At 36.6% G+C, this 14925-nt stretch overlaps 1 pseudogene; it reads right to left on the reverse strand.

Annotated features, from left to right (window-relative positions):
• Nucleotides 1–5434: 5434 nt before the first annotated feature.
• Nucleotides 5435–6788, reverse strand: LOC149166726 (rhamnogalacturonan I rhamnosyltransferase 1-like; annotated as a pseudogene).
• Between the last annotated feature and the right edge of the window lie 8137 nt (nucleotides 6789–14925).

The following is a 14925-nucleotide window of genomic DNA, read 5'->3' on the forward strand; positions in this document are numbered from 1 at the left end:
AAGCACTCAAAATAATAAAATGACATATTCAATCTAACACCCTCACAATTGGACAAGTTTCTTATCTCTTTTTGGTTGGATACCAGAATGGAAACTTTGTACCTGCATATGAGTCAGGTCCAGTGCCTCTTGGTCCTATCATAGTTACCAAGGAGCTTTCCTCTTAGTTAATAAAAAATAATATTTCTTCCTTTCTCACCAATGCCAATGTCAAGGAGAAGTATCTATCAAGTGAGGAGATCTTGAAATTGGTGGAAGCAACTCTTTCAGAGGAATTGCCATCAAGTAAAGGGAAAAATCCATCAAAAACTACAATAGCTGATTTGATGTCCAAGTACACAAATTTCATGTCAAGAAGGTTTCCTGATCTGCTAGAGGAAATTTCATTCTAATAATGTAATGGAATATTTCTCTTAAAGATTATTGTTTTTGTTCATATGTTTTTCTATGATCTATGACCTTTGCAAGGCTAGCGAAATTCAGGATGCAAACAACCAATTGAAATAAATTTTGAATAGGGGTTTGTTTTTGAGTTGTACTACTTATGGGGCATTCATAGGAAAGATGGAGGAAGGTGAAAGGTTGGTTGCTAAGGGAACGATAGTTAGCAATTATTGTCAAAAATTATTTATACTATTTATCATACACCATTACTGCTATGAGTAATACTTACTTGATGCTTGATTTAGTGCCAAGTACAAAATGATGGAAAATACTTGCCTCCGGACCTATCGCAATCAATTTGGTGTTCTACGGATCATACAAAAAATTGTTGCAAAGTTTCAAGTTTTTGATAATGTTACCAAAATAGAGGGTATGAAAAATGATCACAAAATATGATTGCATATAAGCTTTGTAGCTACTTATGTTATAGATCCTACCATCTTATGCTCTTATTGTGAATTACATATTGCCACTGACATTGCATACTGCAAAAATTCAATGAAAACTACGCTGCTGCTACCATTAAAAAATTCTTGTTGAGAAAATTCATCTTGGAATCAATCCATTCACTAAGAGACAACAATAGAGTTTTTTGATAAAGTGTTTGGTGTAAAGAAATACAAACTGTATTATGATTATTTCGGCACATTGCTTGGCTAGCAGAGATAAAAACAAACATAAATAAAAGTACAATTGTGCCTAGGATCACACACACAATCATTTACAAAAGATTTAAATCTCTAGGTTAAAAATAAATTTTGCACTCACCGTTACAAATGAATAAAATAGATTAACAATGAAAGCATAAAGGTTTTATCTGGATGCATTCATAGAATATCCAATTCTTGAATATGAAGTAATATGATGTAAACATTTTGACTTGATTGGAATCATTTTTTCAATTGTTTCTAGGTAGTAAGTATAGAAATTGATACATTCCATTACTTTTGGATTCCTTTGAAGTATATATTGACCTTTACTTGAAGTTGTCATTGTTGGAAACTCATGGTTAACCAAGCAAGCTTGTAGTCCATATAATGGGTTGGGTGCAGTTTGTATTAGTTAAGGGCACTGTTCAAAACCCTAAACCTAAACCCTACCCCCCCAACAGAAACAAAAAACACTATCCCTGTTCATTGTTAAGGGATATCGTAAATTTCAAGTTTTGCTAGGTTAGTTATTTTTTTATGTTTTTTTTTCAAGGTGAGGGGGGTGGGGGTTAGTAGAGATTATATTAAAAAAGTTGTGGCCATACGATACAACTTAAGTTTACTAAAAATATATAGTCTTGGGAAAGCATAACTTGGAATCCCTATTTAAGGATGAACCAGTCAAAATACTATGGAGGCCTACCTATATCTGCTTCTTAGAATTCCATAGGTATATTTCTTAACATACTGGCATAATAAAAATAGAACTCAACAAAACATACTAGGTTACTAAAAAAAGGTAAAAATGTAATGCCCATTTTGGGCTTTACTTACTTGGTCCACATGACATGCTAGGGCTTCATATTTCACAATTGTGGAGTGAGTATCAATGTAGATAGCCACATGATTCTCTTCAGTGGGGATTTCTAGTTGCTTCAAGATATGACCACTTAGAGTGTATCTGTAGAATTAGGTGGGCCAAAGGAGGTAGAGTTTACAAAGGTGTTGCTTAAGTTGAGAGTGGGAGATCGCTTAAGCTCTAGGTGGAGGTTGAAGTGAACCAATGTGCACCCAGCCATGATTTATAGAGACTCCGTAATTGAAGCCATTTTCAACTAGTTCCCTCTAAAATGGTCATGGAGGCCCAAGGTTTAGCCTCCCATTTCCTCAGATTAAAAATATGATTTGATGTTTGTGGCATGCATTATATAATTGGTCTTGGTGCATATGGATGTGGATGGAAATTTGGGGCAAGCATTATTGCTGAAATAGGTCCTATAAGTCAATTCGTTTATACCACTATTGTCAATAATGCACCAGCCCAAGATAATTTTAATTTGATGGTTGTCACTAAATAATCCCTCACTATTTATGCATGAGTAGTCATTGATCAAGTTTAGAATGACAATTATTAACCAATTGTTTGCTCTTGATTCATCTCTTCCTTCATTGTCACAATGAGTTCAACCTTTCACACCTTTCTAGATTTGGAAATTCTCCACTTGAATGCAATAATTAAGAAAATGTTACATTTCAACAAAAAGAAGCGGTGGGCACCAAAAAAATTATTCCCACCATGTTATTGGCACAGGCGTTGAGTCTCATTTTCTAGTGTATTACCAGCAATAAGTGAATTGTTTACTCCGTGGACAAATAACCAGCACAGAGAAGAAGTAAAAGAGTTCCTATTTATGCAAATAAAAGATGCAAATAGGATGCACAAGGAAGCATTGTATGCAACTACAAGACAACATAAAACCATCTTTGAGGCATTGGAAATACCAATATATCTGCATTACTCTGGCTAATTTAATGTGTAAAGCTTACGGGTTTTGAGGTCTTTACACCAGTTATTTTTCCATCCTTGCAAGGGATGTCCCATTTTGTAGGCTTCAGGGTATAAGAAGCACTAGAATATGGAAGTCAGTGCACTAGTGCAATTGTCTGCAAATAATTACATCACTTATACCATCCTCTTCTCAGGATTTCATCCAAAACTTTCCATAGTTTATTTTAGGCCTAGCTATTCTATGATTGGGTGTGCAAGTGGTCATGACTACGACTTAAGGAAGTTCCATTTTACCTTACTCCAGAAATCTTGACCAAGGAACATCACTGGCTAAGGGTGGGGATCATTTCTAGAATGATTGAACTAAAATAATTTCCAAGATTTGTTTCTGAGTTGACCTTATTGTTGTAGCTTTTATAATGATGTGCAATATGTCCACATGGATACACTTTGCTGGAAATTGTTCACTTTGTACCTTCTTTTGGCATCTCTTTCACATCAGCAAGAGTAGATACAAAAGTGGATCTTGTGGACCTTTACACACGGTACAAATTTCTAGTTTATTCCAGCACTCCTATTTTTTAATCCAGCATATGGAAAATGACTTCTTTGAGATATTAACCAAGCCAACGTATAGTAATAGGGAAAAACCCTTATTTAGAAGGGTTGTAACTTGTGACCCCTTTCAGGACTATAATCATGATTTAGGGGTGCTTACAACCTACAAAAATTACTTACAATGTTAAAGCAGTTACCTTCTTTGGATATTGATGACAATATACAGAGGTGTTAAGCAAACCTTATCACTGCCTCAATATGATGATATTCTAGAGATATTGTTTTCAGCCAACAGTTATATCAGAACATTATTTTAGATATGACGCTATACCCAATTTTGAAAAGAACATTTTCATCAAGTTGCAAAGGCATAACTCTTATTTTTGAAGGTTGGTTGGTTAAAAATCTTGAAGGGCCACATTAGAGGAGAACTCCATCCCGTGCACATGGATCACTACTTTAATGCACCTCTTTTGGAGCTTAGAGGTGGCCACATTTTGAGGAAGTTGTAGCTTGCACTTGAGATCCTTTTTATGAGGAGTTGATTAACATGAAGAAGAATACCCAAGCTTTAAGGGATACAAGGCAGTTGTCATATTCTCCAAGGTCAAAGAGTCAATAAGAAGTAAAGTGCTCCATACCAGAGGGATACAAGGGTAGTTTAATATTATATATGATTGGAGTTTTTTAAGGAATGCCCTAGATATAAGAATCACTGTGAGCTTTTTCAGTTGTTAGCACAAATCTAAAAAAGTTATACCTTTGAAATGCCATAAAACATATCAAATAATGTTTCACAATTCTGAAATGCCATCTAAAATGGAAAGTGGCATTTCAAGGAAAAATGGGCACGTCTTAATCTAGTTTAATTGTGTTTTGACAGGGAAATTGACCATAGGAACCTACCCAAGTGTTTTAAATTGGCATTGACATAAATTTTGACACTAGTTTCACATTGAATAAGCTTCTAGAAAACCCTTACACCCTTTCTTTGTTCTAAATAAAATTTACCACTTATTATTTCCTCACACTTTCTTCTAGACTATTTGAGCAAAGGTATCTCCTACACAAACAAGAAGCACTTCTGTTGTGTGTGAAGCATTGTGATCTGGTTTTGTAGTCACAACCAGAAGACAATTGTGAGCAACAACATTGTTCCACACTTCATTTCTTCACATTTTCTTCAACAAATTTTAGGCAAAAGTGTTTTCTATAGCTACAACAAGCATGGTATGTACATTTTGGACAACATAGATATTACTGGAGGCTACATTTAAATTTTCTTACTCAATTATCCTTTCTTCTTGTGGTATTTTATATTATAGATAGACAAATAGATATTGTTTCCCTATTTCATTTTTTTTTTGTATTTTTACTTTTGTGATGGGGGATGAGGTGGGGATCATGTTTCCAGCACGTACCCCTCTCCCAATACCATGCAAATTTGCTTCCAAGTATTTTTGAGATGGAGACTCAAAGACTTTCTAAGATATCCCTCAATCAATCTCCAAGGCATTTGTCACACTTCAAAAAATAATTCCAACTCAGAGTGACTTTTTAAGTTAAAATCGAGGCCCTTCAGGGTTGATTAGAAATGGGCTTCTAAGATGTTCGTTTAAGGATTTCACAACTAGGGATATTTATTCTAAAATATTAATATAACAATAATTCTCAAATGTTGATGCATCACTAGGATAACAAGATTAATGTGTCCAAAGTGTTTCCACAATTTACATTGAATTGAAACTCAATCAAGAAAGTATCCAACAAAATGAAGAAAAAAAAGGGCAACATATAATTAATAATGTAGACAACTAACTGGAAAATTACTAATAATACCTATGACCCGATTCCCAAGGCTTCTTAGCACTACTTACAAAGGTCTGTTCTAAGAGAACTAAATTTGTCACCACTACAACTTGTACCACCAGGTAACCACTATATCCTCTCTTCCAAATATATGCAAAACAATATAAGATTACCTACAATTCCCTTACATAACCTTTTCCATGTTGTCATAATATGTTGGAATAAACACATAGTTGGCCGAAGACACCATGTAGTCCAATGCAGCCATTTCAGATGAATGATTTTGGAATGGCTTTAAATCCATAGGACCAAGAAAAGTCTCCTTCCTCACCTACAGATTTTTGTTGATCAGCATGAGTGCATGACATAAGAAAATCCAACTTCAAAGGAAATTGAGTTGAATTGAGTGAATCAATCAAATTACAATATTTGCATAAGTTGAATAGAGGGCGGGCATCCTTCTTTCTCCCCCATAGATTTCTTCAGTAGCAATATATATCTGAATATTTCTATCAAAATCAAAAGCTTTCAGTACTAATGGAGTCTCCTCTAGTGTTATAGGACACAGTTTGTCCTTCCTCTTCATTTAAGAAATTATGTCCTCCTTCCACCAAGGGTAGGCATGCCTAGGAAAGAAATACAACAAGATAATAGAATCAACATTGTTAACAAAACAGATTTTGACTTGACCAGGAAAATATTATGATTTCCAAACATGTAATATACCTCAGTCTGGTGAGTTCCTCAACTTATTCATCGGTACAACGAAGAGTACAACCAGAAAAAACCAATATATCCATTTCATAACAAAGATGAAGAGCCACAAAAGGACCATGTTGTTGCAATATTTAAAAAAAATGACCCAATCGATCAATTTTTGAAGTGAAAAGCAGAGTGTTGTAATTCACATGACAACATAGCTTTTAAACAAAAAGTGGTAGGCTATCATAGCTTTTAAACATCAAGCGGCAGGCTATCCTTTTCTAGATGTGCATATGCCTTATTCAAATGCAAAAAATTGTGCTTTCTTATAAGGGGGAGGATTTGCATCATGGTAGGAAACTTTTTTAGTATCCTTTTGTGCAAAGCCCAGAGTATTAAATGATAGTCTTCGATACCCAACCTGATGCAGGTAATAGGACATGTTTGGCCAGCTCACATGAGGCATGGTGCACACTACCCCATCTTCTGCCTTTGCCTTCAGCTTTGAAGGAAGCTTCTTTACTATTTGAAACTTGCCCCTAAGAGAGGTGATAACCTGATCCACTTCAAAAATGTCTTCAAATTCAATTTTCACATAGAATTAAAGATTAATTTTTGAAAAAGGAAACATGAAGGATAAACCACCCCCACAAGTAATTAATTCCATGCAATACCCAATGTTGAAATGATTCAAATGAATCAATAAAACGTACTGAAGATCTGTTAACAAATAGGAGAGATACTAAAGTTAAACACCTAGGATCTGCCTAAAGTGAAGCCTTGTCTAGCTTTGGGACAACCACAGTGACATTGAGATAATTGTAACCATGCCACATATCTAACATGAGAAAAAAATTGACCAAAATGAAGCCTTGTCCAACTTTGGGACAACCACAGTCACATTGAGATAATTGTAACCATGTCACATATCTAACATGAGAAAAAAGATTAACCTTGATCAAATGATAATATATCACAAAATAGTTGCAAAAGAAAATTTAGAAACACAGTGACAACATGATGTAAATAATTAAAAAGTTTGGGGAACCATAATCAAGGCCCTAGCTAAAGGACAATTGTGCATAATTCTAAAAGGTGGAGATAAACCAGTGGTGAGCTCTAGTATTGTAGCAATGATGCTGCAACTCCTGGGACTCCCTACTTTACTTTTATCAACTCGGTAGTTCCTAACAAACTTGGAAGCGACGGTGCTATATGCAAAAGTACTAGCTCTTACTGCAGACTGTCACTTGATCAACTGGCACAAGTTCGCTAGGAGCTTAAACCAACTTTCATGAGTTCTCAGAGGAAGATTTTAACTGTAATGGAAGAAATCTAACTCAAAAGAGACTATTCTACTTGTAGAAAGATAATGAAAACTGAAAGGAAATGAAAACCCTAGCAAACCGTAGTTTTACTCACTAACCCTACTTTTGCCAGAAAAAGAGTTGAAACTACTGAAATGGATGCCATGGACTACTGTCAAGGTAAAATATATGCACTTAACCTACTTCTGAAGGAAAAGGTGGAAGAACCATCTTTTTGTACTTTTGAGCAATTTTATGCAGAATTATTATGTTTGTGTTTTAACTATTTGTGATTGTGCAGAGGTTTGGCGGCGAAGGGAGATGGAGTTGGTTGTTGTGGATGATGAGGAAGGTGTGGATGTGACCTAAGGAGTCCCTAGCACCCTTCTAGATATTTCCATTGCGATCATACTTCAAAAAATCACTCGCATGAACTTCTATAGGAAGTTTGTAGGGGATCTACAGGAAATTTTTTAGGAAGTTCGACAGGAGGAGGCCGAAAGTGAATTTTGAAGGTTTGGAGGAGGAAAAATGGTGGGAAAAGGGAAAGGAAGGCTAGATGGAGGTGTCAAAGGGTCTAGGACTCTGTCAATGAAGGTTAGAAATGAAAGAGATGTTTGGATTTGTTCAAAAGGTCAAGGAAGCAGTTTTGCGCAAGAATGTAGAAATTAGGGCTTTTTGAGAAAGTGTGGTGAATGAGTGGAGAAAAACTTGAGAGATGGGCTAGAGCAGGTTGGGTGATGAAAAGATGATAAGCTGGGATGGTATTCAAGTATGCCACACACCTGCTTCTGAAAACTTATTCAAGGAGAATTAAAAAAACAAAGTTTTTCCTATTTTAAACTAATTCTAACCTAAAAACCAGAAAAGTGTTGAACATAACCTTATGGACAGGAATTGATGCAAGAAAGCCATGGAAATTGAACAAGAATAGATCTAATCATGTAAATACAAATAAAATTAACTTCTCCAACTCAAAATCTCTCACTTATCAATTGCGTTGGAAAGCAAAAGCAGTGTTTTGGTGGCAACAAGAGTGCCTTGGTCTCAATTCATGGTCCCATAGAGGGAGAAAGGAGTTCAAGGCCTGCTTGGTGGCCTTTTTTTGAATCTTCTTCGACTATTGTAGAAAAATATCTAATCAATCCTGAAACTAGAACAACTATTCTAATCATAAAAAAAAAACCTAAGTAACAAAGCAAGATTTAATCTAAACAGCAGGAATTATTTCATGAATGCAAGAAAAACACATATAAATACAAAAAGGAGGTGTTGGGCACTTGGGTTGGGCCCAAGCCCAAGAGCTACAACCCTCTAATAAAGATCAGTGCTGGTTCGAAGCTCGATTCATCTTCACTGATCAAAAAAATAATAGTTACATCAAAAAACTATTTGTAAAAGGAGCTTGAAAATTAGCTGAGTACAACACTGCACAAAAGTTCGAAAATAGACTATGAAATGGCTATCGTCTAACTAAAAAAATTGAGGCCCTAAGCCTTCTTATTTATACAAATGGAGACTCCCAATAGTCCTAAAATTAAGGAACTCGGCTTCCTAGAACTGAAGATAACAGCAGTCCTACTTGACTTGCTCGGTTGCCCCTTGGAAAGAGGACCTTTGTGCTCCGAGTTTCTGATGGAGAATTAGACGTAAGGGTTCATAAGTGAAGGGGACACTCTCCTATAAATCCCCTCCCTTGTTCTTCCTCGAATTTGGCTGCCAAATTCTCATTAAACCTTTGATTTTATCTCAAAATTGACCAAAAATCGGCATAAAGCACACATTAGACTTTTTGGCATAATGACTAACCCAATTCACTCTATTAGCATAAATATAATAAAAAAACATGTAATAAACTAATGAGAATGGTGGATTAAGTCGAATTAAGAGGCAAAATGAGCCCATATAATTGCCCATTTCTGGGGCTCATCATCACGTGCTACTGAAGGTGTTGCTCATCCTCTGAGCAACTAATCTATCTCTTCATCCTTGATGGCTCTGATGGATTCCCTGACATCCCATGCTTCTAATGTGATATCCTCCTATTTATCATGGAATCCTGAATTCTATCCACCTCCTCCCACTGTTGTCTTTCTTCCTCCTCTTTTTCCTCTTCGTTTTCCTTCTCTGCCTCTATTAGCTTTGCTTCCTCAAGCTCTGTTTTGGTTTCCTTCTCATCTTGTTCAGTTCCTACATTCTCTGCTTTAGTCTTTTTCTTCTCTCGTTTAGTCTTTTTATTTTCTGTTTTAGTCTTCTAATTTTCTGTTTTGGGGTTCCTCCTTTCTATCTGTTGTTTTTCCTTTGTCTGTTGTCTCTGATTTTGTTTTTGTTGTCTCTGGTGTTCACTTTTCCTTTGCTTGTTGAGTTTCTAACTTCTCTATGGCAGCCTTTTTCTAAGCTTTTTTGGGCTTCTTCTTCTCATCTTTTTTCCCCTTCCTCTTCTCTGCTTTTGATGCTTTTTTCTTTTATGCCTTAGGTTCAATTGTGGTTTTATCTAGTTTCTCTTCTTCTTTCTGTTTTTCCTCTTTTTCTTCTTTTATTTGAATATTTTGTGCTTCCTCATGAATTTCCTTTCCAAGTTCCTCCGTCCTCTCCTCCTTTTCACTACTAGATGGGCTAATGTCCTCAATCAAAGTTTTGATGTCATCTTCTCTGGACATATTCCTGAAAATTTACCAAGCTATGGGGATGGTCTATGTGTGTAGGGCATCTTCTACCAACAGTTTGATGAGCCCACAGTGGGCCAGTTGGTCTAGGACCCTTGCATTTAGCTTGGTGCCACATTCTAACAAAGACTAGAGGAGGAAATATGGGGGACTGAGTTTTCTAGCTGCAGGTAGGTCCATCACATATTTCAATTCATGCAATAACCTGAAGTGATAACCATAAATTATACTGAACTTGCCTTCATAGTTGACATATTTCATGATCTGGTAGCTGACCTCACTCCATGTAGGAGGTAAGCTTGTCCTTCTGGCCTCCTTCTTATCCTCTACAGGATTCTTCTCAGGTTGAAAAAATGTGTTTTTAGCAAGCTGTCCTAATGGTTTTTCTTCTTTGCTCCAAGGGAGCCCAAGTCGAAGACCTGTGATTCTGATAACAAAATCTAGTGCAAGCTCTAGGGTCAGACCCCTGGAACTCACTGTATCATGTGTTTTGGAATGGGGTATTAGGAACATCAAAAATTCTTCGGTCACCTCCTCATCATATCCCTGAATTCTTTCAAAGAATGGTATCCAATTTGCCCTAGTGAAGATGGCCACCACCTCAGGGTGCTCATACAATTTGCTAGAGTTCAAAGGTTCTTTTCTCATGAAACCTCCTGGCATGGTGTTGAGTGTTTTTTTTTAAATGCTCAGGTGAGAAAGAAGGAAAAACTGAAAACAGAAGGATAGTTGAATTTTGTCTTTTTTCTGAAACCAGATAAGGAATTTCCTGTGTGCTTTCTCCTTACAACATCAAATTGCAATATTTCCCTTGTTTCTACAGATATGAAAATTTAGTTTTTTCAAATAGGTTGGTTTCTACAGTTGCATGTGTTTTCTTTATAGTATAATGTGAGAAATAAAAAGAAAAACTTCGAATGCAAAGAAGAAAATGGAGAGATTGTGTAGAACTCAAAAAAAAATACAGGAAAACTTTTAAGCTTCACTTTCCTATCTTTCAACCCAATATTGTGTTTTTAATCCGCCACCTTATATAAATATATCATATGTAGAGCGGTTTCCCAAGCCTACCTCTTTTCAAGCTCGAATTAGACATAAAATCCCGAATTTTCCCCTTCGGAGCTGCTCACTAGCCTTCCTATAGAACTGTTACAGCGTCCTATTGGAATGCCGATAGCAGAAAAATAACAGAGAATGATGGTTTCAAGGCTATGGAGGTGGTATAAATCTTGTTGAAGTTGTAGGGATGATGATAGAATGGAAACAAAGGTGGTGAATGAGTTCAAGGCAGAGTACTTATGTTTTCTGTGAGATATTTCCGCTGATGGTGAGTGTTATGAAACCAGCTCAAGAAAAGATAGAAAAGAAAGATCAACGCCTTAGAATTCAGCCTCTTCGAGGGGGCAACCTCCTTTACATTACATAAATGAACAATTCTTGGATGATACAAATGAAAAAACCTCCTTTCTATATATAGGAGTCTAAGGAGTCACAATATAATCCAGCCGACCTAACAATAATAATATAAAGCCACAAAAATAACAATAGAGGGATTCTATGGGGCACAGAAATAACAATATGGGGGTAATAGGGGCACAACAATATAAATAAGGGGTATAACTACAATAGTAATGGGGTAATCACTAGTATTATAGGGACCCAACATGCCCCTCTCCTTCAAAAAGTGTTGTCCTCAACGCTTGAGCAATTCTGGATACTTCTGCATAAAATTCTCATCCTCCCATGTGGAATCTTCAGCAGATAAGTTCTTCCACTTGATAAGATACTCTGAAATTGATCGATTTCGTAGCTGTCGAGTTCTTGTTTCTGTGACTGCTTCCGGTTCCAATATAATTTTTCCTTCCTCGTCAAGTTCTGGCAATATTGTTTGAACTGGGAGCTTGTCGCCTATAACCTTCTTTAAACATGAAACATGGAAAACTGGGTGCAATCGAGAAGCTGCAGGAAGCTCCAATTTGTATGCCATAGTACCAATCTTTTCCAACACCTTGTATGGACCATAATACTTTGGTGATAATTTATTATCCTTCTTAGCTTGCTTTAGGGACATTTGCTTATATGGTTGTAGCCGTAGGAATACCCAATCACCTACATCAAAACTTCTTTCACTGCGATGTTGATCTGCCTGTTGTTTCATTCTATTTTGTGCCAACACGAGGTTATCCTTTAAGAGTTGGAGGACTTGTTGTTGATGTTCGATGTGATGTTCCACTGCCTGAACCTTAGAATTTTCTCTTAAATATGATGTGATTGATGGTGGTTGGTACCCATAAAGTGCCATAAATGGGGTCATTTTTGTTGCTGTATGGAAGGAAGTGTTATACCACCATTCAGCCAGAGGCAACCATTTGACCCATTGTGTCTGTTTATCAGATACAAAGCAACGAAGATATCCTTCCAAACATTTGTTTACTATCTCAGTTTGCCCATCAGATTGAGGATGATAAGATGAGCTATGAGCTAACTGAGTACCAAGACAAGAAAATAATTCTGTCCAAAAATTTCCAGTGAAAATGGGATCTCTGTCACTTACAATAATCTTTGGGTTTCCATGTAGCTTTTGAAATGTTTCCATAAATGCAGTAGAAACTGTACTGGCTTTAAATGGATGTGATAATGCACAAAAGTGTGCATACTTGGTAAGTCTGTCAACTACCACCATGATGACACTCTTTCCCTCAGACTTGGGTAAACCTGTGATAAAATCCATTGAAACCTCCTCCCAACGTTGGCTTGGAATGGATAAAGGTTGTAATAGACCCGGTGTCTTAATTGTTTCAACTTTATTTTGTTGGCAAACCAAACATTTCGCCACAAACTTTTGAATATCTGATTTAAGGCCATCCCAAAAAAATTCCTTCTTAACCCTGTGGTAAGTTTTTAAAAATCCTGAGTGCCCTCCTAAGGGAGAAGTGTGCAATTCCATAAGAATCTTTTGTTTTAGCTGGGAATTCTTACAGAGGTATAAGCGATCTTTGTACCATAACGAATCATTTTGCCAGCTAAATGTATCAGAAGTACTGGAATCTTGTTGTAGCTTTCGAATAAGTGCCCACACTTCTTCGTCATTCTTCCATTCCTCCTTTGCTTCGTTTATCCAATCTGGTTGGATAATAGAAATGGCACACAACAATGCTTCCATATCCTCATCCTTTCTTGAGAGTGCATCTGCCACCACATTTTGCTTCCCTTTTTTGTAGATGATTTCAAAGTCATAACCCAACATCTTTGTGACCCACTTTTGTTGCTCTTCAGAGGATAATCTTTGTTCTAAAAAGTATTTAAGGCTATCATGATCCGTTTTTACCTTGAAGTGTCTTCCCATTAGGTAGGGTCGCCATTTCTTAAGTGCATGGAGTATTGCCAACATTTCCTTCTCATAAATAGCTTTGCTTAAAAACTTTCCCTTGATTGGACGACTTTCAAAAGCAATGGGTCTTTCATCTTGCATTAGAACAACACCAATTCCATTTCCTGAAGCATCACATTCCACAATAAAGGTTTTTGTGAAGTCCGGTGTAGCTAAGACCGGTGCTTGGCACATTGCCTCTTTAAGATGTTCAAAGGCCTTTGTTGCTTCCGGAGTCCATGAAAATGAATCTTTCTTCAATAATGTTGTTAGAGGTGCTGCTATTCTCCCATAATTCTTAACAAACTTGCGATAATACCCTGTCAACCCAAGAAATCCTCGCAGATGCTTTATGGATGTGGGGATTTTCCATTCCTTAATGGCTTTAATTTTGCTAGGGTCTACCTTAACTCCTTCATGAGATACAATATGACCCAAATATTCCACCTCCTGGACTCCAAAGAAACATTTGGATCTTTTTGCATATAATTGTTTCTCCTCCAATAGTTGTAGCACCTTGTCAACATGTTCAACATGATCCTTCCAAGACTTGCTGTAGATTAGTATATCATCAAAAAATACTAACACAAATTTTCTAAGGAATGGTTTGAAAATTGAATTCATCAAACCTTGAAATGTTGAAGGTGCATTGGTAAGGCCAAAAGGCATGACCAAAAATTCATAATGACCCTCATGAGTTCTAAATGTCGTTTTCGGAATGTCTTCAATCTTCATTCTGATTTGATGATATCCCGAACGAAGATCCAACTTGGTGAAGTAAATTGATCCATGCAATTCATCCAGTAATTCATCAATGACAGGAATGGGGAACTTATCTTTAATAGTGAGCTTGTTGAGCTCCCTATAATCTGGACACATGCCATGATCCATCCTTCTTGTGCACCAATACTACTGGAGCTGAGAAAGAACTTTGACTCGGTTGAATTATACCAGCCTCTAGCATTTCTGCAACCATACGTTCAATTTCACTTTTTTGGACATATGGATATCTGTACGGCCTGATGTTTGGAGGAACACTTCCTGGAATCAGATGAATAGCATGATCATGATCACGCATAGGTGGGAGACCTTTGGGAGTCTCAAATACCTTGGAATGATTGTCCAAGACTTTTTGGAGATCTGGAGAAATAGATGATTCCAATGTGGAAACATCTAGCGAACATAATTGTGCAATTACACCTCTTTGCTCCTTTTTTAGAAGCTTTGTCATGCCATTAGAGCTGATTATCTTTCCTGGTTTCCCTGCAATACCCCTTAATTCAACTTCCTTTCCTTCCATAGAAAATTTCATGAAAAGTTCTTGAAAATTAAAAGCTATTGTACCCAAGGATTGTAGCCATTGGACTCCTAGTACAACATCAGCACCTCCCATTGGAATGGAAAGCATTGGGCTAGTCAATACATATTCTCCCATGGATAGCTTGATATTATGGCACTTTCCAGAACAATTTATTGTTCCTCCATTTGCAATCATCACTTGACACTCTGGTGCTGGATATAGGAAGCAATTCAATTCTTTTGCTACCCTACAATGAATAAAATTGTGGGTGCTTCCTGAATCAATCAACACTATTACCTTTTTCTTCTTGATTTGTCCTTCTATCTTGAT

This window comes from Pinus tabuliformis, chromosome 5_1 (assembly GCF_031772625.1).
Source record: "Pinus tabuliformis cultivar Carrire ecotype Pingquan chromosome 5_1, CPIR1, whole genome shotgun sequence".
Lineage (NCBI taxonomy): Eukaryota > Viridiplantae > Streptophyta > Pinopsida > Pinales > Pinaceae > Pinus > Pinus tabuliformis.